The 24,247-nt window shown below is 39.4% G+C and overlaps 2 long non-coding RNA genes across 3 annotated transcripts in view; one reads left to right on the top strand and one right to left on the bottom strand.

Moving 5' to 3' along the window:
* Positions 1-12,725: 12,725 nt before the first annotated feature.
* On the bottom strand, positions 12,726-22,422 carry LOC111940744 (uncharacterized). Its single transcript, XR_015280149.1, has 4 exons — positions 22,339-22,422; positions 21,565-21,634; positions 14,012-14,073; positions 12,726-12,814 (listed from the first exon to the last, which is right to left on the bottom strand). It is a non-coding gene; the product is annotated as an uncharacterized LOC111940744 (long non-coding RNA).
* Positions 22,376-24,247, top strand: part of LOC111940704 (uncharacterized) — a 38,056-nt gene continuing 36,184 nt past the window's right edge. The window contains exons 1-2 of one of the 2 annotated variants that reach the window (XR_015280150.1): positions 22,376-22,708; positions 23,529-23,865. This is a non-coding gene — a long non-coding RNA (uncharacterized LOC111940704). The remainder of the gene's footprint in view (positions 22,709-23,528; positions 23,866-24,247) is intronic. The other variant, XR_002869624.2, reaches the window with a different exon arrangement.

The following is a 24,247-nucleotide window of genomic DNA, read 5'->3' as shown; positions in this document are numbered from 1 at the left end:
TAGAATCTGAAAACAGAGTCTCTGCCCAGCAACTGATACACAGCGTGCTGCTGGTAGGCAGTATACTGTTTATGCTGGAATAAATATAATTTAGTTATATATATATATATATATATATATATATACACACACTAAGATATATATATACACACTAAGATATATCTATACCTATATCTATATCTTTAGAGTCAGTGTAATTTTATCTCATCTAGATTTCTTGAAGGGTAGGATTTTGTATTTGTGTTTGCATCATTATCTTCTTATCCATGGAATTCTATTTTTTTCCTATGGAATTCATATTAGCATCTATATGGTTTCAGGTGACGGTTGGTTGAAAGTTCTTATCTAAATTTGGTGAATTAAGTAATTTTAACCCATGCAAGTAGTATAACATCTATCAAGTTTCTGCACATTTTAGGAAACAGATAGCTATATTTTCTTGAGAATCATTACCACTGCACACTATGAGGATCATATTTGTGCTATTCAAAGTCAGGAGTTGCTTTGCAGCATAGTAACCTCTGTTGGTAATGAATGGACTTGGGCTAGGCTGTAGAGAGTCATCTCTCCTCAGATTCTAATTTCTTTGTTCCTGATACAGGCTGAAAAAAGCCTGTTTAACAATTTGCTTGCATGAAGGTCCAAAGAATTGTCTGCTCCAATCAACTAGAGCACTAAGTGTCACCACTTGTTCTTTATGCAGCTGTAGTCTAATGGGATAGATAATCACCTTAAAGTTATAGTTTATGTGTCAATGATCAGGGTGAACTTTGGCAGAAGACTTTGGGTTCAAACAAAGTTTGCAATTTAACTAAACTTTGTGCTTCTCATCCTAATAATTGCAGCAGTGAATAATTCCTGGGTTAGCTAGAAAGGACATTCATACTTCTGATATTTCAGAGAAAGCTTTGATGGAATTTCTTCTGAAAACCACAGCAGAAAATCTAGTTAAAAAAGTGTTATCAGAACTTTGTAGAAATAGCTGTGGTAGCTGGGGCAAGCTAGATTCTTGAAGCAGCTGTTTGCAGGAATAAAGAATATGTTCATAATGAGCAATATTACCAACAGTCTACCAAAGTCTGAAAATGCTCTTCTAGTAAGCTATTGAAACTGATAGAAAGATTTATCTAATCTATTGAGAACACAGTGTATACATGGTTTACAAAATTAGAGTGAGACATGGCTATATTGGGTTGTGCCATTACTGTTTCTAAGAGTTGTTCCAGACAATGTCCCAGATGGCAACTTCCCTCAAAGGGAAAAAAAAGTTGTCATAAATTCTACCAATTAGGGAGCTCCAGTTCTTCCCCCCTGAGTGCTAGATAATTGGGCAGGAGAAAACAGTATGATGCCACCAATGAAGGTGCATCTGAGTCATCCTGAGCCTTTGTTAACCAGCTCACACAGGACCATATCACACAATAGCCTTAGAGACAGGCTCAATTTTCAATAATCCTGCATTTTTTAAGGGCAAAAATAACATCTGTAGGGGGAAGTATTGTATCTAATTACTATCAAAATAAAGTAAATAAGTTAGAACAGAACCAGAGAATTTCAAGGTAGTTGAGTGATGTCATTTAATTCTTAAGTTGCAGGCCTTCTCTTCACTCATAGGTGCTAGATTCTATTTCTCTTTTATATCAGTTCCTACAAGTTATGATAGATGGGAAGTAACTGTAAAACTAATTTACTATTTTTTCTACCTTCTTTTTCTGCAGTTGGGTTATAGACAGGTTTGCAGATTTCTAATGTTTTCCCTAATTTTATACCTCTTTTTCAGGAATGCAGCCCAGCTGCAGTGTGTTTGTTGCTGTTCAGTATGTTACACATACTGAAATTTACATAAATTCTTATCTCTTTGTTTTTCACAAATGCAATTTTCAGTGCAACATACTTCTCTTTCTGATCCAAGCCTAGGAAATTCAGATATTTATTGCTTCTGTACATTGTATTTTCTCACTTAAATACTTCTAGAGAAGCCTAGAAATCGACTCAGTCTGTCTCTACTAAATTATTTCCACAACAATACAAAGAGCTCATCCCATACACCCCAGGTTCAGCAGGCTGAATTTTCTACTTAGTAGTCAACTCAGAGCCATTATTTCTTTGATGGTTTCACTTATGGCAACACAAATCTTAGTAGTTTTCAGGAGTGCTCCTTCAGAAACGACACCTTAAACTTGAAACTTATTCATTGGAAATAATATGTATATAAGGAAACACCAAAAGAAACGATAAACCAAAACAGGCTTCAATCAAGGTCCTTTCCCTGGGAATGCAGTAGATCTTGCACAATTATGCAAAGTTCTATTTACATACACAGTTATTTTAGTTTTTGTCTATCAAGGAAAGCTTAATTCTTTATATCCTCAAATCATACCAGGGTAGAAAACAGACTGCTATATTCACAATTTTAGCCTTTCAAGATGATTTTCAGTTTGTTTTACAGTCTAAGATTATCTGTGTCTAGGCTTTCACCTCTTGCTGTCCTCAGCCTGAGTGCTTTGTAACCTCTGTGTATTTGGCTGAATATTCTGATGGTGTGATAGACAGATATTTTACAGTTTGTTTTTTTTCCAGAACACTGTGTTTCTTTTATGCTGAAATTGCTCAGAAATATACCTGTAGTTCAGCTGTGCTTCAGGATGATCCAAATGAGTATAAAAAAATAAAATAGGCAAGATTTTAGGTATTTTTTTTACTTTTCGTTGAATGAATGTTTTCTGACTAATAAATAGATACAACTGAAAAATGTTTCTTTTGTATTTTTCCTTTGGACAAATAGTGCATCAAATATTTTCTCACATCTCTTGCAGAAATGAAGTAACTGCTTTCTCAGCTTCTTCAAATGAAACGGAATACTTCTAATACTTGAGAGGTCTAATAGTTGAATGCTTTTTAAATATTGTGCCATGTTATAAAAGCCACGTACAAATCAAGGAGATAGTTTGGTTATGAACTGCATCTTCTCCCTGTATCTGCTGCTTGTTTTGGCATGTTAATGAAAATCTGCAGGGACTGCTTATATAAATGGAATCTGAGGCTACTACAGGGATGCAAGACAGAAAATACAGATACTGAAATAACTACTGGTAAGAGTCACACCTTACTAGTGTGATGAAACAGATGACCTTGCAAATATTTGTCTCTTGACCAAAGGCTGAATGATAATATTCTGATTATTTCCTATTGATACTGATGAAATTACAGGTAGGATGGACTGTGAAAACATTTTAAAATGTGCAATTAACCTGTAGAAGCTCCCCAAAATCTCGAAAAGAAAAAACAAACAACAGTCTTTCCATGTACCAGCATTGCAAACAGTTTACTGCATGAGAAAGTAGATATTTGAGGCAAAATATGAGAGCTAATCAAGCCCACTAATTGCAGAAAAGGGGATATAAATGCACAGAGCCTGCTGTTATGCCTGCTTGCAGTGCAGTCCTCTGTGCATATGTGGGTGCATCTGTTTGCTGAAGTAAATGGTTTTGGTTTTGTTTCTTCTTCCAAAGCAGCTTGAATACTATTGCTAGCATGAAGCTACTTTGGATAAGTGGAACTCCCTCTCTGACACCTTCAGGAATATGATGCTGATGAAGGCATGAACTGCATTACTGTTGGGATGAGGACATGGGGTTAAGACCACCCAAAGACCTGTGGAAAAGGGGCATTGATAAAAATTTCTTCTTTTTTTTTTTTTTTTTTTTTCCTTAGAGCTCATAGGCTTTGAAAGCTGTTAGGTGATATCTAATAAATACATGATTTTTCAAGGGTCTGAAGAGACATTCATTGTGCACAGTGCTTAAATAAGATATTCTCAATTCTTTGTTTAGATGGGTTTTCAGTAATTAAAGAACATAAGAATTTTATTTGGATCCAACATTCTTCATTTGTAATTATCCTCTTGAAGTCCCTTTGTAATTATTCTTTTTTTATGATCCTTTACATTAGCATATTCAATCTAAATTATTTAATTAGATGATAGTTTACTCAAATTACAGATGCATAAGTTTTCTCTATAAAGTGAAGAAAATAGAGAGCTTTTGAGCTTGTGATAAGCTAAGAAGAAAAAAAAATATTGTATTGTTGTTAACTGCTAATTCAAATTTACTCTTTTTAAGTCCCTATTCTATTTACTCTGAGTAGAAACAAATCCTGTGCTATTATTTAGATGACTCCTTAGTAAAATGGGATTGATATGTAAAATACAGAGTTATGAAACTATGTACAATTCATATTTTTCAGGTTAGGATGAACTCACTGAAAAAACTTAGTATACCAGGGAGACATAATGTATGCACATCTAGATAAAAAAAAGAAAAATCTCATACCTGTTTCATGGTACCAAATCTTCAGGAACATCTAGAACTATCTTATAGCCATAAAGCTGACTTAATTAGCTGACACATTAATTTCATAATTGATGACAAACGGAATATTTTTCTACTTTTGTTTCCATGACAGTCAGTCAAATTCTTACCCTAGGAGAGGCCAAATATGAAGGTTTTACTTGTTCAATACCCTGCCACTTTCTAACAATAATTTCAGGAAATTTGAGAATCAAAGTATGAAGCTAAGAAGCTTAGGATTTTCATGAGGAAACTACTGACTTAACCATTACCATTTGATAGTTATTTAGTGTTCCTGCGTGGTAAGGTCATGTGTTTGTACTGAAAACTGCTGTGTGATGTTGGAAGTAAAGTAAGCAGTACCATCTTTCTCTTGACTGCTATCTCTGAACTCTGCCAGCTGTGGCTGTGAGACAGGTCAGAGTGAAAGAAATGCCATGAAAGGCTGCTTGTCGAAAGTTAACATGTCATAAACTATTACATGTCTCGCTGGCAAAATAGCAATGTAAGACACAATTTGCCAGGTAATAAGGCACCTGTTACAGCCATCTGGAAGATTCCTACTCTTGTAATGGCTGTCTCTGTCCAGTAGACAGAGCAGACACTTCCCCCATCCTGTTAGAACAGAAGAGGGAATAGGAAAAGCAAAAGCAAGAAGGATTGTAGTCTGTGAGAAAGTCAGTTTAATGGATTAAGGAAAGCTGAGCATGCTAGCAAAGCAAAATTGAATTTTTTTTCTTCCTATTGGTAGTGAGGTGTTTAACCTATTACTGAAAGGGAGGGCCTCAGAGTGCTGTAGTGGTTGCTTAGGAAAGCAAATGCCCATGAGTGTACATAGTTCCTCTTCCTTTCCCCCAGCTCTTATTGCTGACCATGATGTCACATGATACAGAATGCCTTTTAGCTTAATTTGGGTTGAGTCTGCTGGCTGTTTCCCCTCCTCTTGCCTATTCAATGGAGGAGAGAGGATGGAAAAAAGAGAAAAGCTCAATGCTGTGCAAATACCACTCAGCAGCAGAGAACATACTGGTGTGCTATCAATACTGGTTTAGGGACAAATCCAAAGCACAGCAGCATACAAATCCTGTGAAAGAGATCAGCTCCATCCCATCCACCCTCAGCCTGCTGCTAATGACTGAGGTACCTCATCAGAATCGCAATACTGTAAGGACCATTTGTGAGTTCCCTACTACATGATGTCAGCAATAAGTCCTGGATGCCCACCTGCATTCAAATAGAGAGATGAGACCTTGTCAGATGACTTGGAAGAGTGGAAGACACATACAAAATACAAATACAAATAGGCTAGTATATAGTAGGATAGTAGAAAAGGAATTCCAGAAGGCTGGGTACAAGGGTGTCCACATGAATTTTAAAAAGAAAAACATCATTGCAATAGAGATTTAATTTAAGTCCAAGGAAAAGTGCTCTCTGTGACAATAAGGCAAAATGCCTCTTATTAAAATGGTGCTTGCTATTGCTTATTACCATGTAACTGCTGGGTGGAAACAAGGTTGTGACTGAAATCCTTGGGTGAATGCCAGGAGAGGAAGTAGGGCAAATACTTGAAATGGCCCTTAGCCCTTTTGGCTCTTCAACATCCCAGTTTAACTTTTCAAGAGTAAAAGAGAAAACTGAGAACGATAAAAAAAGGTCAAATAAAGGTTCTTACAGGCAAAGGGACAGCAATGACCTAAATCCACTGCATACAAGCCAAAAAACCCTCAAAACAACATACTTCTTCTAGCAGAGATTAGTATATTTAGATTTTCCAGTTCTGTGGCAGAATTCATATTGATCAGAAGCTGCTGTTGTTAGGTCTGTGAAATTCTTCATATTTCCCTTTCTTTCCAGATTCCTTCCCTATTATAAAGTGCAGAGTTTTTTGCTGCATGTGTGTTATATGCTGTCTTGGTTTAAAAGACAAGTGTGTCTGCCAAGGAAGGTGGGAACCTTCCTGGAACGGAAAAGATGACCCCCTTCCTCCAAATTATTATAACTCTGAAATTACGGGGCTTTCAGGCAAAGATATGGGAAAAGGAGTAACAATTGTTTACGTATGTATTTGTGTGTCTGTGTGTGTGTAAACATATATACATCATATATACATACATACACGTATACATATACACACACACATAGACGCATATACATATATATACACACATAACATATATTCATATACATACATATATGTATAACCTACACACATACACACATATAAAATACAAATACATACACATATATATAACTCTAAAGCAAGGCAGACAAACAACAACAACCGGAACAACTCGGACAGGAAGGAAAAGCCCATCAGCAGCGTTTTCCTGCCTGCCAAGTGCTCTCCCCTTCGATGTAGTTCCGACTCCAGCTGCCCGGGGGCGCTGTGCCACCCTGTGTGCCTGCAGTGAGACCCCCGCGGCTGCAGGCGGCGCTGTTGGCCCTGGGCTGCCCCACGCAGGAATGGCAACCCCGGGGGAGATAGAGGGGAAAGAGGAGTGATTCAGCTTTCTCCTGGCTCTCATTGTCCCACGCGGTGTTCTGGCAAGGCAGCAGCAGCCAGGGCTCTGGTAAGCAGCTGGGAGGTGCTTCCTCCAGAGAAAGGAAGGAGGTGGGGGCCTAGGTTTTCCCTGAGGCACCCGGGCAGATGGTGAGGGTCTCTCTTCCAGTGAGGATGGATGTCAAAATGTCCCAGTCCAATGGCAGCTCCTGTGAGCACAGGCCGACTGACAGCAAGCAGAAATGGCAAGGAAGGCTCAGCTGTAGCAGTGAGCCCCCCTGGGCAGAGAAGTCCTGTTTCACAGCCCCAAAGCTGTCCGCCCTCCCAACCAGGCAAAGATGGACCCGCCCCCATCTAAGAAACCACTGAAGACTGCACCACCTCTCCTCCCCTCTCAGGACCACTTCAATGGTGTGCCAGAATCCTGCCTACATCACCATCTCTATGACAACACATGGTAAGAAAATTCCCTAAAGAAAAAGAGAAAACTTAACTCCAAACATATGCTATGGTACCTTTGTTGCTATCCCTTTCTCTTGAAGTTAGTCTTTTTTCTTTGCTTTGCTAGGCAGGCAATATCAATAAATACACAAGCTAAGGCAACTGGAAATGCCTGCCACATGTCTTTGCTGTTGGTAGCAAAGCTGGTTCCAAGTTAGATTCAGTCAAGAGGCAGGAATGACATCATGGTGGTTTCCATCTGATTCAAGATATAGTTGGTACACAGTTGGGAACATGATACCAAAAGAAGCAGTATGATAAAATGCTGGGGCATGAACTTGTTCTTTTACCTTATATAGTGGTCTGAGTAGCGTACTCCACAAGGCAGGTACAGCACACATGCAAACATCTCTACTTGTCTACAGAGAAATGCCCCTTTGGATTTTCACAGATCTAGGAGTTTGGAACTTTCTTATTAGCAGAAAGAGCATTAAAAATACTCTTTTGCATATGAGCCTTCAATATCCTAGGGTGGCAAAACCAGAAGCACACACAATGCATCTGACGAAAGTGGTTTTGAAATTAACTGAATGTTTATAAAGCACACTGAGCATGAAAGTAAAGGTAATTTTTTTTTATTTGACCCAGATAACCTGTATTAATTCTTTGCTAGACTCTTCAGAAGCAGTTAAAATAGAAATCAGAAATAAAGCGCAAGTGAGATATCTGTGGAAAAAAAAGGTATGTTTCCAAGAGATGGTTATGATATTCCCTTTTTTTCTCTCATTATTCTACATGATAAATGTGATATAAAAAATGTATACAAATAGTGGAAAATTACTATTCCATGTTAAATATGTGTTGCAGTAATATATAACCTGCTCTGATGTGAGAAGATTTTCATTCAATTTTTATAGAAACTTTATGTAGAGTTCATTCTTAACTGTAGGGAAGCCCACTCAGAACCATTAAACAAGCAACTCAGGAATTAAATTACCCCCCAGCTATCATAAGCAAATAACCTACATGGGACATTGTGTTATCTAACTGACCAGTTGATGCTTTGCTTTTTCCAGCTTTGAGAAAGAAATTAAATGGTATGGCAATGTATTACTCTCATTTCCAATCCTCTGGAGCAGATAAACATTATCATGAAACTGGCCAAGGATGAAATTTAAATAAGTAGTGACTGGAGAGGATGACAGGAAGAGTTTCCAAATTACAAAAACTGAAAAATTAGTTTAATTAACTGCTTATTTTGGAGTACAAGGATATGGGGGAATTATTTATTTTGATGTGTAATATATACTCAATATTTCTGTAAATGGATTAGGGTATAGAAACCCTGCCACACAGTTATTCAAAAAAAGAAGTAGGAAGAAAAACTGGAGCTAGTTACACATATTTTTTTTTTTTCTTTTAAGTCACTGTCATTTTACAGTTCCAGTGTGGATTACAGATTCATTCCGTTTTGTCTGAATTTTCTAACAATCCAAACTGCTTCTCCAATGCACCTCTAAACAGCCATACAGCACAATTCTGATGGTTGTTTAAGCACACTAGACACCCATCGTAGATATAAGATTATGAGTCTCATATCACAACCATACTCTTACAGTGTTAATTTCCTGCTAAAAATTCTGGATTGCGTAAACATTATCTGCCTTGTAAATACAGTACCTAGGAAACAGAACAGGCCATATGCAACAGAACACAATGGAACTTGAATCTGCTTTTATAGCTGCATGAATTACAAAATCTTTTGTTCTGAAGTTCACAGGATCACAGAATCACAGAATGAGCTGGGCTGGATGGGAACACAGTGAGTCATCTTCCTGTTCAAACAGGGTCATCCTACAGCACATGGCACAGGATTGCATCCAGATCATTCTTGAGTATTCCACATGAGGAATATTCCATAAGCTTGCCGTCAGTCTGTTCCAGTGCACTGTCATCTGCACAGTTCTTTCTCATGTTCAGGTGAAACTTCCTATGCATCATTTTTTGCCCATTGCCTTTTTTCCTGTTGCTCAGAACCACAAAAAAAGAGCTTGATGTGTCATGCTTTAAATAATTTTTAAGGTATTTCTAGTACTTCTTGAGGCTGAACAGGACCAACTCCCTCAGCCATTCATCAGAAAGGAGATGCCCTCATCTTCTCATTGTCCTTTCTCCCCTCCTTTGAACCTGCTCCAGGAGCTCAATGTCTTGCTTGTTCTGAGAAGGCCAGAAGTGGACACAGCATTTTGAATGTGGCCTCACCAGGGCTGAGTAGAGGGGCAGTATCACCTCCCTCGACCGGCTATCAGCACTCTTCCTTTTGCACCCCAGGATCCCATTGGCTTTGTTGGCCACCAGGACACACTGCTGGCTCATGGACAGCTGTTGTCCACCAGGCCCTGAGGTCTTTCCCCACAGAGCTGCTCCCCAGCAAATCAGCCCCCAACCAGTTGTGGTGCCCAGGGTTGTACCTCCCCAAGTGCAGAACCCTGCATTTGCCTTTTCTGATTTTCAGACCACTCCTCTCTGCCCACCCCTCCATCCCATCAAGGCCCTTCTGAAGGGCTGCAGGGCCCTCTGGGGTATTGGCCACTGCTCCCAGCTCTGTGTCATCCATGAACTTGCTGAGCATCTGCCCCTTCATCCAAATCACTGATGAATAAGTTAAACAATACTGGACCAGTACTGAACACCCGGGGATACCACTAATGAGAAGCCTCCAACTAGACCCTATGCTGCTGACCATGACCCTCTGGGATCTGCCACACAGCCACTTGTCAATGCACCAAGCTTCTTTGACCTCTCAATAATTGTAAAAAATGCTACTGGAGTAGTAGTCAGTGTAGCAATGCATGCAGTCAAATCACCCACTTGAATTTGGTTCCTTTACTTTTTTTGCAATCTTAGCGTTCTTTTCATAATGTGTTGGGTTTTAGGGTAAGTAAATAAGTTACTGATGTGGTTTTAAAGCATTAGCTAAAAAATCACTAGAAAACTCATTTCTTGCTGTGAGATATGGATTATGAGAAGGGCAAAACAGGTTTAAAACTTAAAAGGCATAAAGAAGGTTTATTAACAAAACTACAAGAATAAGAAACCAGAATAAAACCTCCAGAAACCCTTTTCCCCCACCACTCAACCATTCCTTTGATTAATTGACAACATAGAGACAAAACCTGGTGGTTAAAATAGTCCCAACTTAGCTATAGTCTTTTCATCAGTCTTTGTAGAGAAAAAGAAGTTCTCTTTTGTCAATCTATGGAGTCTTTCACAAGAAAACCATTTTCTCATGGCTTTCTATTTCTCTGATGCCAGCTGCCGAGAAGACTCTGCCATCACTCTTTTCCTCCCATTTCACACCACTCTGAGGTGTGTTCGTGGGCCATGGATTCAAGGGGTGTCATTTTAAGGATGAGTTATTCAAAGGCAAAAGTTCTCTTCATCTGCCTCTGTGATCATCTCTGGAAACAGAAATTTTCTCTTTGTCTCTTAAGGGCCACAAATCTTCAACAACTCTCTTTTCTGTTCCAGCATCTCATAGGATCACAACTACCTTCACCATTTGGTCAGCTCTATCAATGAATTACTTTTGCTTAGATCCACACTTTGAAATACTCCATTCCCCCAAAAATACTCTTTCATGAATTAAAGGAGTTTTTTCAGAACATTATCGTCCATCTCCATAGCTTCAACAAAAGAAAATTTCAGCTTATTAAGGCATCTCCTTATTCTCTTCCCATCTGAGGCTTAATTCCTTTCCTCACTGGCTTTGATAGTTTATGTTGTCTCTTTACATGTTAATCACTTTAGCTTTCTTCTCTCTAGAAAAAAGGATTAAATCTGCAGGTCTCATCTGGGTAGTGAAAGGGTTAAAATCTTTCCCAGGTCTTGTGGATGGTCCCATGATCTCTGCTGGGGCAGCGGCTGGGGCTATTTGCGATGGAAGATTTTCAGTGGCTGTGCTGGGGGAGGGTGGCCAGCATCTCAGCAGCCAGGCTAGCCCTCAGAGGCAGCACACCACCGGCTGATGGCTTCCTTCCCCCTGCTTGGCAGTCTCTGGTGAAACCCAGCAGCAGCAGAGTTCCAGCCAAACCAGGGACCAGCCTGGCCCAGCAGCCCCGCTGTACAAGGCCCAGTGTACTGAGTGTACTGAGTAATCAATGTACTGAGCCCTGAAGGCTCAGCCCCTCTGGGAAGGGTCTCCTGTCACTTCACAGTCTCCATCCTCTCTGGGAACCGCAGAACTCCGGCCAGCCCTGCTCCCCACCCCTGCCACCTTGTCCAGCCTAGGGATGAGGGGGCTGAACCAAAGCCCTGTTACCTCTTCAAAACCAGAAACCAAAGAGAGAAATTCCCGGGCTTAAGTTTTAAAGGATGGTGTTCACAGGTTGATCTCACTTTTCAATGGTCAAAACTACTGTCAATTCTCAGAAATGGCCAGTTATCAGCCAGGAGAAAAAACTCCCATCAGCCTCCAGCAGCCTTAACTTCCTTAGCTGTTTCCTTTTTTTGTCCTTAAATGCCAATTTATCACAGTTGTTTTGTAATTTAAGGGATATATATTGATGGCAGAACAGAGTAGTAAATGAAGTAGAAGCTTCAACAGGAATTCTCCAAACATTTATCTCAGAACTTTTGCTTGGACAATCCATTTGCACTCACAGTATGTCCCTTTCCCTTTTCAGGTAGTGTAAGTACCTCAAATGGACAGGATAGTACCAGCTAATTGTTCACTGCTCACTGCTTTGCTGCTATCAGGTTCTAATTGCAACTCTGCTTTCTTGTTCCAGTGAATTTTATATCTACAGAACTAATTTCTTGGCTTGGCTAGTGGAAAGAAAAAAAGTGAGCTCTCAAACTAGCATAAAATTTTAGGGCAGGTTGATCCTAGTTGTGCTATTAAGGCACATTGAGCAGAAGAAAGAATCTCTTTTTGCCTTCTAGGTACCACTGCCCACATTTAGCATGAGCACATGGAGAGCATAAATTTTAATTATTACTTTATTTTTCCAAAACAGAAAGGTTTAGGTCTGACTTGAAAAACAGCAACATCATTAATAGCACAGCTCCATGGTGTCATTTGTATATGAGTAGGATTACAATGTAATGGAGCTTGGAGTTTAGAATGCATGCACTAATAGTTATAACTGTGAGAAGCCAGAGTAATAACTGCTTTTGTTTCACCCTTGACATTTCATGTTACATCTGATTTTCTGTGCCCTGAAGTCCCCTCATGAATTCTGCCTTTTGCACTTCTGTGATGATTTCAGAGGTGAAGATTTATTCACATTTCAAAGCTCAGTTTAAGAAGTCAGGTATTGTAAAGTCTCTTCAGGGTTTTTATCTTGTTTTTTTTTGTTTTTTTTCTCTTTAATCAGATGCTAAAGGATATTGAACAAATTTACCCTAAAGTGTGAGAGGAGAAGCTACCTGACAAAAGATTCCAGATGTTTGGTCTTGCCTGGATCAGCCTCTGGGCTTTCAGCCCATCTGTCAGGTTAGGTTTGGTGATGAAGATGAGTGCCTGTCAAAAACAGAGGTAATACTGGGTGAGGTAACTCAGTGGCTTCAAGGAGACCTTCCTTTGAGCTAAAAGGCTGCCTGCAGAGCATGTTTTTCTTCTATAGGTCAGTAACCCAATGTAAGAAATTAACTGAAGTTATGGACTAGCTGTCTTTTTATCTTTGAATTTAATCTACTTCAGCAGCTCCAGGTAATGATGTAAATCAGATGGGGTTATTGGTGATTGGATGGCATAAAGAGACAAACTGGGGACAGTTTTTTCCTAAACACTACCTAAAACCCACATAATTCAATTCTGTACCAGCATGGGAATATGGTGTCCTGGAATACATATGAATGGTCTAAATGAAAGGAAGTGTTGGCAGAAACAGGAAATCTTGCCACACTCTAATCTGAGTGCAGATTAACGTTAAATGCTGCTATCAAATAGTTTACAGGCTTCTTTTCATGGTTTTTTAGATATGATTGAAGAGGGCCAACTAGTGCCCTAGAGGCACTAGAGGGTCAAATAGTGTAGCTCACAGTGTGAAGAGCCATGAGATGTGTTGTTGGTAGTCCCCGCAACAAAATCTGCTTTGATGCTTATATATAAACATTTGCTTGTTCATGGAATCATAGGATATTGCAAGTTGAAAGAGACCCATAAGGATCATCAGGTCCAAATCTCCTCTCCTTCCAGAACTAACTAAAGTTAAACCTAAGATTAAGAGTGTTGTCCAGTTGCAACCTGAACCCCGACAGGCTCGGTGCCCTGACCGCTTTCCTGGGGAGTATTTCTCAGTGACAGGTCACCTTGCTGCTGTGGATATTTAACAGTGTGTTTGGTCTTTCCCTCTTGAGTCATTTTCAGGAGAAAAGGCAGCTGATTTTTAACACTGGACTTGAATAGTTCATGTTCATATATTGTGGACTCAGTAAAATAAAAAAAACCCCACACCCACAACTCTGAAAAATTCTATTTATTTACCATCATAGGTTTTCTGTTTTAAAGATTCATAGTGCTTTATCTTGATGTTGTAGATTAAACCCAGGCAGCTAAGTATCACAGATTTTTCCTCACTCCTCCCACCTTTCCCATGACCAGTAGGATGGTGGAAGAGGAGGACTGAAAGCAGGAAAACTCACGAGTTAATGCAGAATGTGGAAAAAGAGAGAAAGAAAACAGAACAAAACAAGTAGTACAAAAGCAATTGCTCACCATCTCCTATTTGCAAACTGATGCCCAGCCTGCCATCACCTCAAAGACTTTGAGTTGTTGCCCTGAAGCGGTGCACATAAACATGGAGTAAATTGAAAAATGAGAGAAACATTACTAAAGACCTTTGGTTCTTCATGTACAAACATGAAAATCCATTACTTTTTAATAATGCCAGAATGTACTTATTAAAGATATCTGAAAAGAGAGCATTGATTTTAAAAAAAAAAAAAAAGAAAAGATTAGTTCTCTTTCAAAAAGCAGTAGTAAATTTATAAGGGTACATTTCACAAAACCTATTTTGGAACAGAGCTTTCCCATAGACACTAAGGTTTACAGTAAGTTGTTTTATTTGGCTCACTAAGGGTGTCAGCTAGGATGAGATTCCAAACTTCTGCTATATCCATGTGAGTTTCACTAAAATTTGCTCTTGACACCTGCTGAGTACTGTAGCGGAGGATGAAGTAGAGTTACTCACAGTAAACATCATCTGGATTGTCTGTTTACAAGTTCTAAGTGATTACTATTCTAGGTACTTGAAAAGGTCACAAGACAGTCAGCAACAAATTCAGCGTTCTCTGTTTATTCTTGAGACTGCAATGCTTTCACCAAGCTATGTGTGAGCTACAAGTGATAACATTAAGCTTAAGGTTGCTTTTTAGTCCTAAATGTTTCAAGCCCCTTTGTCAATACACATTCTTAGATCTAAAAATCGAGATTAAAGAGGGATATACTAGGGGCAAACCATGGACATTCATGAGAACACATAGACTTGAGAATATAGTTACTGGAATGGTCATCTATGCCTTCTTCTCTTTGGGAATAACTTGGCAGCTGCACAGCAACATCCTCATTGCAACATTAAATTCCTATGAGTTTGTTGCTTTCTACCTAGTGCTTCTAATCTATTCCTGCACACATGAGCTGCTTGCACTTAAAATTCTTTTTGCCTTCCTGACTGGCAACTAGAAATTCAGGCTGCAGAACTTTAGCTCAGTCTGGGAGCTGCCTCCAGTCAATTTATGGCCTAATTTTATGCCAAAATGGGAATTGTAAAGCCTTTTGAAAATCCACTGTGAAAAGAACACTTGGCATGTGCACATCTTATACATTGTAGGCCATTCGGTGATGTGCGTTGTTTATTCTTTTAGAACATAATAATGTGTCATGAAATAATAGTGTCAGTATGGGTATTATGAAAAAAAACATTTGAAATCATCATTGGCTAAAGTAAGTGGAAATTACTGAAGCTGCTGATATACAGCCTGCATCTAGCATAATCTCTGTGTATAATTAAGTGCTTATGAGGAAAAATCTTGATTTAAATACCAAAAAAACCTTCTCTGAATGCCTGCAACTCTTTACCAATAATGGTTCTTGATCTAACACTGTATAAAGGTTTTCACAAGGGTTTCAATGCTATCCACTTCAATGCTATCTGAAAGTATTCTTTGGTACATTCTGTAAAAAGAGCCTTTTAACACATGCAGAATACTTGTACTTCTTTTATTTACTTAAGCTCATGAATGTGAACAAAATATTGGTAAAACAAGTAGTTTAGGGTCTCATAATCTTTTAAAGGCTGATCTTGGAAAAAATATTCACAGGCTGTTGAACAGTAAACATTTAAAATTCCAGAAACAGCCCAAGAAGTGCTGGGACATAAAATGAATTATATTGTCTAGGGAAGTTGAAAGTTAAGTCAGTTTAGCGTTAGAATAACTTCTGTGTTTCACTTCCTGTGCACAATTTACTTTCTGCAGAGTGATGTGAAACCATGCAATAAACCTGCAGTCTGCTTGGCTGATGTCGCAGGTTCCAGTTTATGTCAGCTTTGATAGGTGCACTTAAAACATTTTGATAACATGACATTCCCCAATGTCCAAATACAGCTGAAGCAGAGTGCACCAGCTGTTACTTTGACTGGTGATCAAGAATCTTCCAGATAGAGGCAATCTCATGTAAATCTGCCATGAAAATGGAAATCCTCCGATGTGACACTGTATTTTTCCAATTACATTGTGATATAGAGGAAAGTCAAAAAACGCATACCTGAAAGCGCACATAAATAAAAGTTGTTCTGAAAATGAAAAAAATAGTGTCCCCATTAGGATGGAGTCCTATCTTTCTGCTTAAATTGTTCTGCCAGCTAAATAATCAAGAATTTCAAGAGCAGATACACTTTTTAAAGTTTAGTGTATTTGTAGAAAGTCTGCTGATATGTGAGGGAAAATTATTTTCTCTCACCTTCCACAAATTGCTGTTCCTTGCCTTGACTCTTTGGCTGCATAAAGTTTATGTGGGCAGATGTTCCCAGAATTCCCCTCTCTGCATGGGACCTCTTTACAACCCCAGCAGGCAGCCAGATTTTGCAGTGCAACCTAAACATTGAGACTTAAACTGCAAGCAATCTGTTACACTCTAGCTAAGGAAATAAAAGTTCTTCAGCTGTCAAGGAGAGATGTATTAGTTTGGCCATGCCTAAAATGCTTTGGGAGGTTTTCTGAAAATAAACATGCCAATCTAGCTCTGAGCCCTGTCGTATGGGGAGATTTGAACACGTATGGGTTTTGTTTCCAAATTTAATGCAGCCAACAGGTAGAACCAATTCAAAAGGACTTTTAGTTTTTCCTAAGGGGCTGGGAGTTCATTAGAAATAATTGCACATATACTCTGCTGGAGTTAACAAATGCTCAGCAAGCTATTATAGTGTGTAACAGCAGCCTATAGTAATTTAGGGGTACTGAATAGCCCTAAGATTAACCACAGTCATTGATCTTGAATTTAGAATTTTCTCTTTATTTTTTAAGCTATTCCTTGATAAATTGCGAGTTAGACTGAACTGTTTGTATATATTTCTTATATTGTTAGATGAGCCAAAAGAGGACAGCAGTTTGAATCAGCCTGTTTACCCCTTACTTCTGAGCAATGCATCTACTTCCTTTCTGGCAAGCATTCAAATTCTGAATTTAAAAACTTGTAATCTATCTTGTCATAAGTAAGGAAGAGAACATGTTAGACCATCATTTTGATCTCAAGTTGAACTTAAATTTGTCTTCTCACTTCTGTATCCCTGACCAAGGAGCATTCTAAGGATTGTAACTAGGGATCATTCAAAAAACCATGAATGAAATGTTATGACATAAGATGTAAGGTCTCATTGACATAGATAGGATATCAGCTGCTTTTGTAGCTGGAAATGTTGTTCTACTTTCAGGCCTTTGCAGTCTTGTCAGTATGTGGTAGATGTCCTTTGCCCACTAATTCGTAAACCATAAATATACTGATTGAAAGCTTCAGGCAATTCCAACCACTGAAATATATAGTAATATGGAATCTTATTCCTCAGGCAAAATACAAATGTTCTATTTTAGTAAGCTCATTGCTGTCAATTCCACTGCCCCCAATGCCCTTCCCCTCTTCTATTGCAAGCTTTTCATTTATGGCAGCTTGGCAAATTATGTATGCAAAAGTATGCATCTCAGCACACTGGCAGAACTTTCTCTCAGCTAGGTATATTTCCTTTATTTTTCCTTTCCCCTTGCCTTTCCCCTTCCCCTTCCACATTGCTTGATGAGATGTGAGTGTGTTCTTTTTTGCTTATTTCTGTACTTTTCTTGCCAGTTTTCTTCACCTCAGTGCTTAGATTACCATTCTCTTTCTTTGTGGAAAAAAAATAACCCACAGAAATGTTCTCTTAATTTGTGTAAAGTCTGTTTTTTTTCAGTAATTTGTGAACTTTGTAAGAAGTTGTAGTTAAGAATATTCTGTCTTAAACCTGATATATTTAATAAAGTTTATTGATGTTTCTTAGAAAAAATACAGCAAAATGACATCAGAGGCTGTTTCCCACTAACCAGTTACATTCTTACTCTGCAGCAAAAACTCCCTTTCTCTGAAAACAAAGCTAATTAGTCTGGAAAACTACAATGTTAAACCCCTGTTAAATGCAAGGAAAAGACAAAATATTTTCAGAAAAATGTTACCTCACAAAAGCTCAATCATAAGTTTTTCTTTTAAAAATGTATTTTTTTCTTAAACATTTTATATTTTCTCCTTTAAGAGTTTTTCCTGGGTTTGAGGAAATTTTCCTTTATTTTGATCAGGGAAGGCTTTGCCTTAATGTTTTAGACTTGATATTTGCAACTGCAACATGTCCTAGTATATTTCCTCTAATTCCCATTCACTCAAAGGAAAATTAGAAGAAATATTCCTTCACCTCATGCTAAGAAAGCAATCTTATCCCCCATTTTTTTAATTACCATATTTTAAAAGTAATTTTATAATTAAAGCAGTAATGAGAGCAGATATTTTATAAAAAACATTTCTATTAAAAAAATACACATATGTTTTTCAAAAGCAGTTCTTTGCCTTCAACATTGTTGAAATTCTCTTGGGCATGTGTCCCATTAAACTCATTTATTTAGAGATTTTATTTGCATTATATGATATTCTGTCTGGCAGATTTTCCTCAGAAACTGAATTAGTATCTTAAATGTTGGCCCCTTCCTTCATGTGAACATTCAGTCTTATTTAGTAGGTAAACTCTGGGAAGAACTGTTGTAGCTAGACATATTCAGTGCTCCCTTTCCCATAATCGTTGCTCTAATTGTTCTCTGATGACTGGCCGTCAATTGTATCAAGCCTGGACCAAAATATCCTGTAAAAAAAAACCCAACAAACCCCAAAACAAACAATAAAGCCCCCCACCAAAATCCTTCTAGCACCTCCTCTCCCTAGTCCTTGTGGCTTCTTTGAACTCCACATTGAATGTTACAGAAGCTATGCCTTTCCCATGAGGACTGGCCACTCCATGTAGCAGCTGAAATAGAAACCCAACCTTTAAAAATCAGATAACGATACAGCCAAGCTGGGCCATGTCCGTTTAGCTGTTTTCATTTGTTAGAAAGAAATTAGTTAGAATTTGTTAGAATGTTCTGTTGGGAGATGTAGGTTTTCAAGCTGGTTTGTCACATCAGGGTTGTGGTGTTTTGTGTTTCTGTCAGCATGTAATTGGACATTGCCAGTAGCACTTACAGTTACTTGGTGCAGATGATGCTCCAAATCACTGCTTGTAATCTGACACATCTCAAAGGACTTCCTAAGTGTTTTTTTGGAGACAGCTGGCTAGGTTAGGTTGACCCACTGAACTTTTTTATCTCTAAAAGGTTCTTGGAGGATTAGCAGCAGCTGTAGGCAAGTGTTATCCTTTAGACATCATCAGACATGGGTGTCTCAGTATGTAACTCTGAATGTGGCTGCTCAGAATATGTCAGGTAACAAAGGTCTTGAACTATCAGCTATCAGAAATAGTCACTAAGTATTCCTTCTCTTCTCTGTAGAGCCAAATCTATACAGGTTACATCCTTCTTTAACACAGCCTTTTTGGAAACATTCAACTCCAATTTACTATCAGTTACTAACACTAGCAAGGGACTAGCAAGTCCCTTGTTCATTTCCACACATAGATAGTATGCTTGGGTTAGATGAGATGACCGATATACTTTCCTTTCAAAAGTGATAGATGGAAATATCATGCTACCAGCCTTTACTTAGTACAGCAGGCAGTTTCTCATAGGTAGCTATAAACAGGCAGGCAAATTTAGTTCTCTTTAGGACAGCTACGCTACTTACAGGCATGTCATATTGTCACTTTACATGACAGCTTTTCTATGTTGCTACTTGCTGGGCTGACAATTAAGCTGTGGTACTATTCTCCTAAAAAATTTGTTGGATGTTCCAAGTCTGAGTTTTTTTTTTTACTTCTTACGCACGGAATTTTATTATTACTTTGCCTAAAACCCATCACAAACCTCCAAATACCCATATATCTAGCAAAGACTAAGAAACAAATTCTTGTTTTGATTTTATGCACTCAAAACTCCTGCTACAGGCCACTGCAGCAAGACCATTTAAATGTGTTTGTATTAGACCTTGTGATGTCAGAAGTGAACTCTGATGCATTTTTTTGTTTTTACAGACTTGTTTTGGACTGTTTTGTAAAGCATTTTTATTGATCGTATCACTTATGAAGTGTTAAGTTCCTTTTACAAAGTCACTGTACATTTTATTGCAACTCACAGCAAAGTCAAGAATGAAAAATATTCAAAACTTAAGGAGTGGAGAGCGAAATGCAACTTATTTAATCATGTTTGGATGGAGGTCTGTATGACATGAAATGGAGAAGGTGTCAGTGAAGGGTGAAAGAATGAGCAGTAAGCCAAAGCAACCACAGAAACCACGCATGGAGTTGCAGCAAGGGGAATGCTCAGTGTGATGTGCAGTGAATGGTCAGGATATTTGAAACTGTGATTGAAGTAATGACCTCCAGTTTTGTGATTCCTTCAGCGTTTGGGGAAATGGAACGTTGTGTTCTTTTCAGATAACTCTGATTGCTCCTCAATGGCTCTAGCTTTTATTTCCATTCTACAGGTATGTAGAGGATTTTCTCTTGGTCATTCTCATTGCTCAACAAATGTGAAGGGTCTTATGGATAGTTTATCTTACTTTATTGCCCTTTACATTGTTATAAGTTCAATTGCCAAACAGTTCCCACAGGAAGAATACTTAGGAATAATATTTACCCTATTACTGGTATTTTATAGTGTAGGACACCTATTTGGTAAGAAAAATGCCAAGAAAACACACAGCTTGGTGTTTGCAGCATTCCCTTATGATATAACAGATGCCTGAATTCCTCAGACTGAGAGGCAGGTCCTCAAGCTTTCCATATCCTGAGGACAAAGTGACTGTTTTGTGTGTTTATTCAACAGTATTTTTAACTGGAAGGATTCTGTGGACTGAAATAGGAGGAATGATGACTGTTCAGTGTGCTGAAGTACCCCAGAGTTTGTGTGCTTATTTTATACTTAACTGGAATATCTAAAACACCACAGATTTAAGAGATGCCAAGCAAGCAAATTTTCACCTGACATTTTAGAATTTTTGTCCTGACCCCATTTGTAAACTGCTTGTGTAGGGTTGTGGAAATCAAAACTGAGCTATGAGGAAAAGGAAGCACTTCACACATTTTAAAGGTCAAAGAAAGTTATCCTTGCTCTTTGACTAGTAGTATGGAAAGGTTCTTACTTTATTCAAATTATTAGCATGCCTTACACTGAAGGTTTTACTGGAACAACTCCCGAGTTTGGTGTGTTTTAATTCTTTCTCTTCCTCTAAAGGAAGTCCAGTTACATGAATTGTTACTTCTACTTCCTATGAAAATGTGGTGTTTTCCCCAGTCTTTACCATTCTGGGGCAATATTTCTGATCCGGTGTAATGCTTTAAATCACAAGATCTATTTTGCATTGATTGGCCACTAAATAGACCTAGACAAAAGCCATCTATACCAGAGCTGGACAATTCAGAATCATTAATCAAAGTGTGTTTTTGTTACCGTTTTACTGCCTCACCCTGCTATTAACTTGTCACAGCTGGGTTGCTTTTATGTTTTCACACACTATGTGATGGATTAAACTAGTTAGCTGGCTAGATAGATTATATGCATTAACACTTAACAGCTTTGCTCAAGCACTGGCTAAGGCATAAGGCTTACCTTATATAATGCTCTAAAAGATCTGTTTTGCTGTGGTTTACTTTGTGTTCATTCTTTTCTCCAGCCATGGCTGAAAAAATGGAAATAAAAGAAAATTTGAACTGAAGCATCTGATTTCATTTCTCAGGAGGTTCTTACTGAGGTTTAATGGATAGTATCATTGAGCTTCTACTCTTTTCCACAGTCACATTCTTATTCTTAACAATACTTCTTATAAATTCCTGAATGAATCTAATTAAATTGGGAGTCAGTTTGCTGCTTCTAATTCTTTTCAGGAACTTGGCAGCATTTTTACTCTTCAGGTTGTTGATAATACTACCTAGTTTCTCACAACTTAGTTGTCCATCATCCCACAAATTCACTAATACAGAATTTTTTGGGTGAAGTCCTAAATGTTTAAGATTTACAATCCTAGGAAGCTGACAGACAACAAAAATGAAAGATGCCACATAGTAACTAATTGCATGGGCTCTTCTAGCTGTCCTTATTCTACCCTGGATATGTAAGTTGTGGTTTAACTATTTGTTTTTAACTGATGTTTATGTCATGTTCCATGAAAACTGAGAGTTCTTTTAAAAATAGATGGTCTAGAACTTAAGTCAACTGACACAACATTGTGTTTAAGAACCATTTATCGGTAATGAGGAAAAAAAAAAGGAGTTCCCCTGCTAGAGAGGGTTGGAAAAGACAGAAAAGGAGGAAGTAAAATGGAAAATGATGGGGGGCGGGGGGGGCGGGAGAGAGAGAAGTAAGACAGAGAGAAGAGGGCATTACCATAGTGAGGTCAGGGGCTGCTGCAGCGGGGTGTGCTGACGCTGCCTGCAGCTCTCGCACGGGAGCGGCTCCACAGGCGTGTTCCACCTGCGTGTTCCACAGGCGTGCTCCACAGGCCTGCTCCACAGGCCTGCTCCACGGGCGTGTTCCACAGACGTGCTCCACAGGCCTGCTCCACGGGCGTGTTCCACGGGCGTGCTCCACAGGCCTGCTCCACGGGAGTGTTCCACGGGCGTGCTCCACAGGCCTGCTCCACAGGCCCAGCTCCCGCCGCCACGGGGGCCGGGCACGGCTGAGCGGGGATCCTGCAGGACCTGCGGCAGCCTGGACAGGGTCGCTGCGGGGCTTGCGGCGGTGGGCTGGGTAGGAGGTAAGGCAGGGTTGGACACAGGCAGCTTAGTCAGCAGCACAGGGACGAAATGACAGGGCGGTGGTCAGGGACACAGGGAGGCAGGACAGGTTGCGACGGGGACGGGCAAGGGGATCGGGCAGGACACAGGCTACATATGAAGCTCAGAGGTCAGCTGGTGAGAGGGCGAGTGAGGAGTGAGCGAGGGAAGCACTGGCCAGCTAGGGGAAAAGAGCCAAAAAACAGGACAGAGCCAAGGCAAAAAGGACAAGAAACAGGCTAGAGCCAGGGCAAGAAGCAGACCTTAGCAGGCAGGAGCCAAAGCAAAAGCACAAGACTCAAGAGGCCCTCAGACTCAAAAATCTCCTCGTCAAAAAATCCCCCAGAGGACAAAACTCAAAAAGCTAAAGCCAAAAACCCACAAAAGGCAAGTCTCAAAAATCACAAGTCAAAAATCCCCCAAAGCTTGTGGTGCAGTTACTTTTATTACTTTTTACTGTCTCTGCCCAAAGTCTGCCTACTGACAGGAGAGCATTGGCCCAGTCTGACATTGCAGTCCATTGGTGGAGACTTTTTGCCATCTGACTTGAGAACCTCTCTGGGGAGTACAGGGTCCTTGGTGGTCTCCTTCTGACTGCCTTTCCCATGTGAGATACGAAGTGATTGCCAGGCGAAGTCTCCCTGGAGACAAGGCATTCACCCGTGTTCTCCTAGCTGCCTCCTGCAAGTGGCACATGTACACCCCCTCCCCCACAAGCCTCTCACAAGCAGTATTGAGACAGAAATCAAGATTAAATTGGCTTCTCACAATGTAGTTACACTTCCTTTTTTTTTTTTTCAGGACTGCCTCTACTTTCTTTTGTCTGCAACAGTCATCATCTCCATGGTTTCAAGCCTGACACCCAAGTGCCTTTCTAAGAGCTGACTGTATATTCCCCATCTTTCTCTGGAATGGTGGGGTATTAGGGGCTTTTCCACAAGACTTCATGGTATCTAGTACAAAAACTGCAAACATTCTCCCATCAGACAATGACTATGTAAATTGGTTAAGTTCCAAGGGTTCTAAAGGCTGCAGGTGTTTGCAGTGCTACACATGTAGCATATCTGCAGACACAATGCTTCCTTCAGCTCAGGTGTCCATGTGGATGGTATTAAAATTTAACAGCTAGCCCAAAAAGGTAGGAAGCCAGACTTACTAGGTAGAATCAGCTAATGTGAAAGCAACTACTAAAATATAATTTCACTTCAACATTGAAAAGGCAATAGTTAGGAAAGCAGCCATCCATCACAGGGTGCTAGGGTAATTAGCTCTGCTTATTTTTTTTCTGAGGTGTGGCAACTGCATCATTGACTCTTTGTGATGTAATCTATACTCTTTTAAGGCAGCTCTGCCTGTTCTGTCTCTTAACTGGAGCTTCTTTAGGTTGTTACACAGCTGTATGTCATTACATGTGTGGCAGGTCCTCAGACTCCAAGTACCATCCATTCCTAGTCTTTCCAAACCTCTTCCAGCCTCAGGGGCCACTGCTGTGTCTCTGACATGTCATTTATTGAAGACTG

The sequence above is a fragment of the Cyanistes caeruleus genome, chromosome Z (genome assembly GCF_971803275.1).
Source record: "Cyanistes caeruleus chromosome Z, bCyaCae1.hap1.1, whole genome shotgun sequence".
Lineage (NCBI taxonomy): Eukaryota > Metazoa > Chordata > Aves > Passeriformes > Paridae > Cyanistes > Cyanistes caeruleus.
The sequence above is the reverse complement of the archived record's forward strand: the minus strand, read 5'-3'. Positions and strand labels throughout refer to the sequence as shown.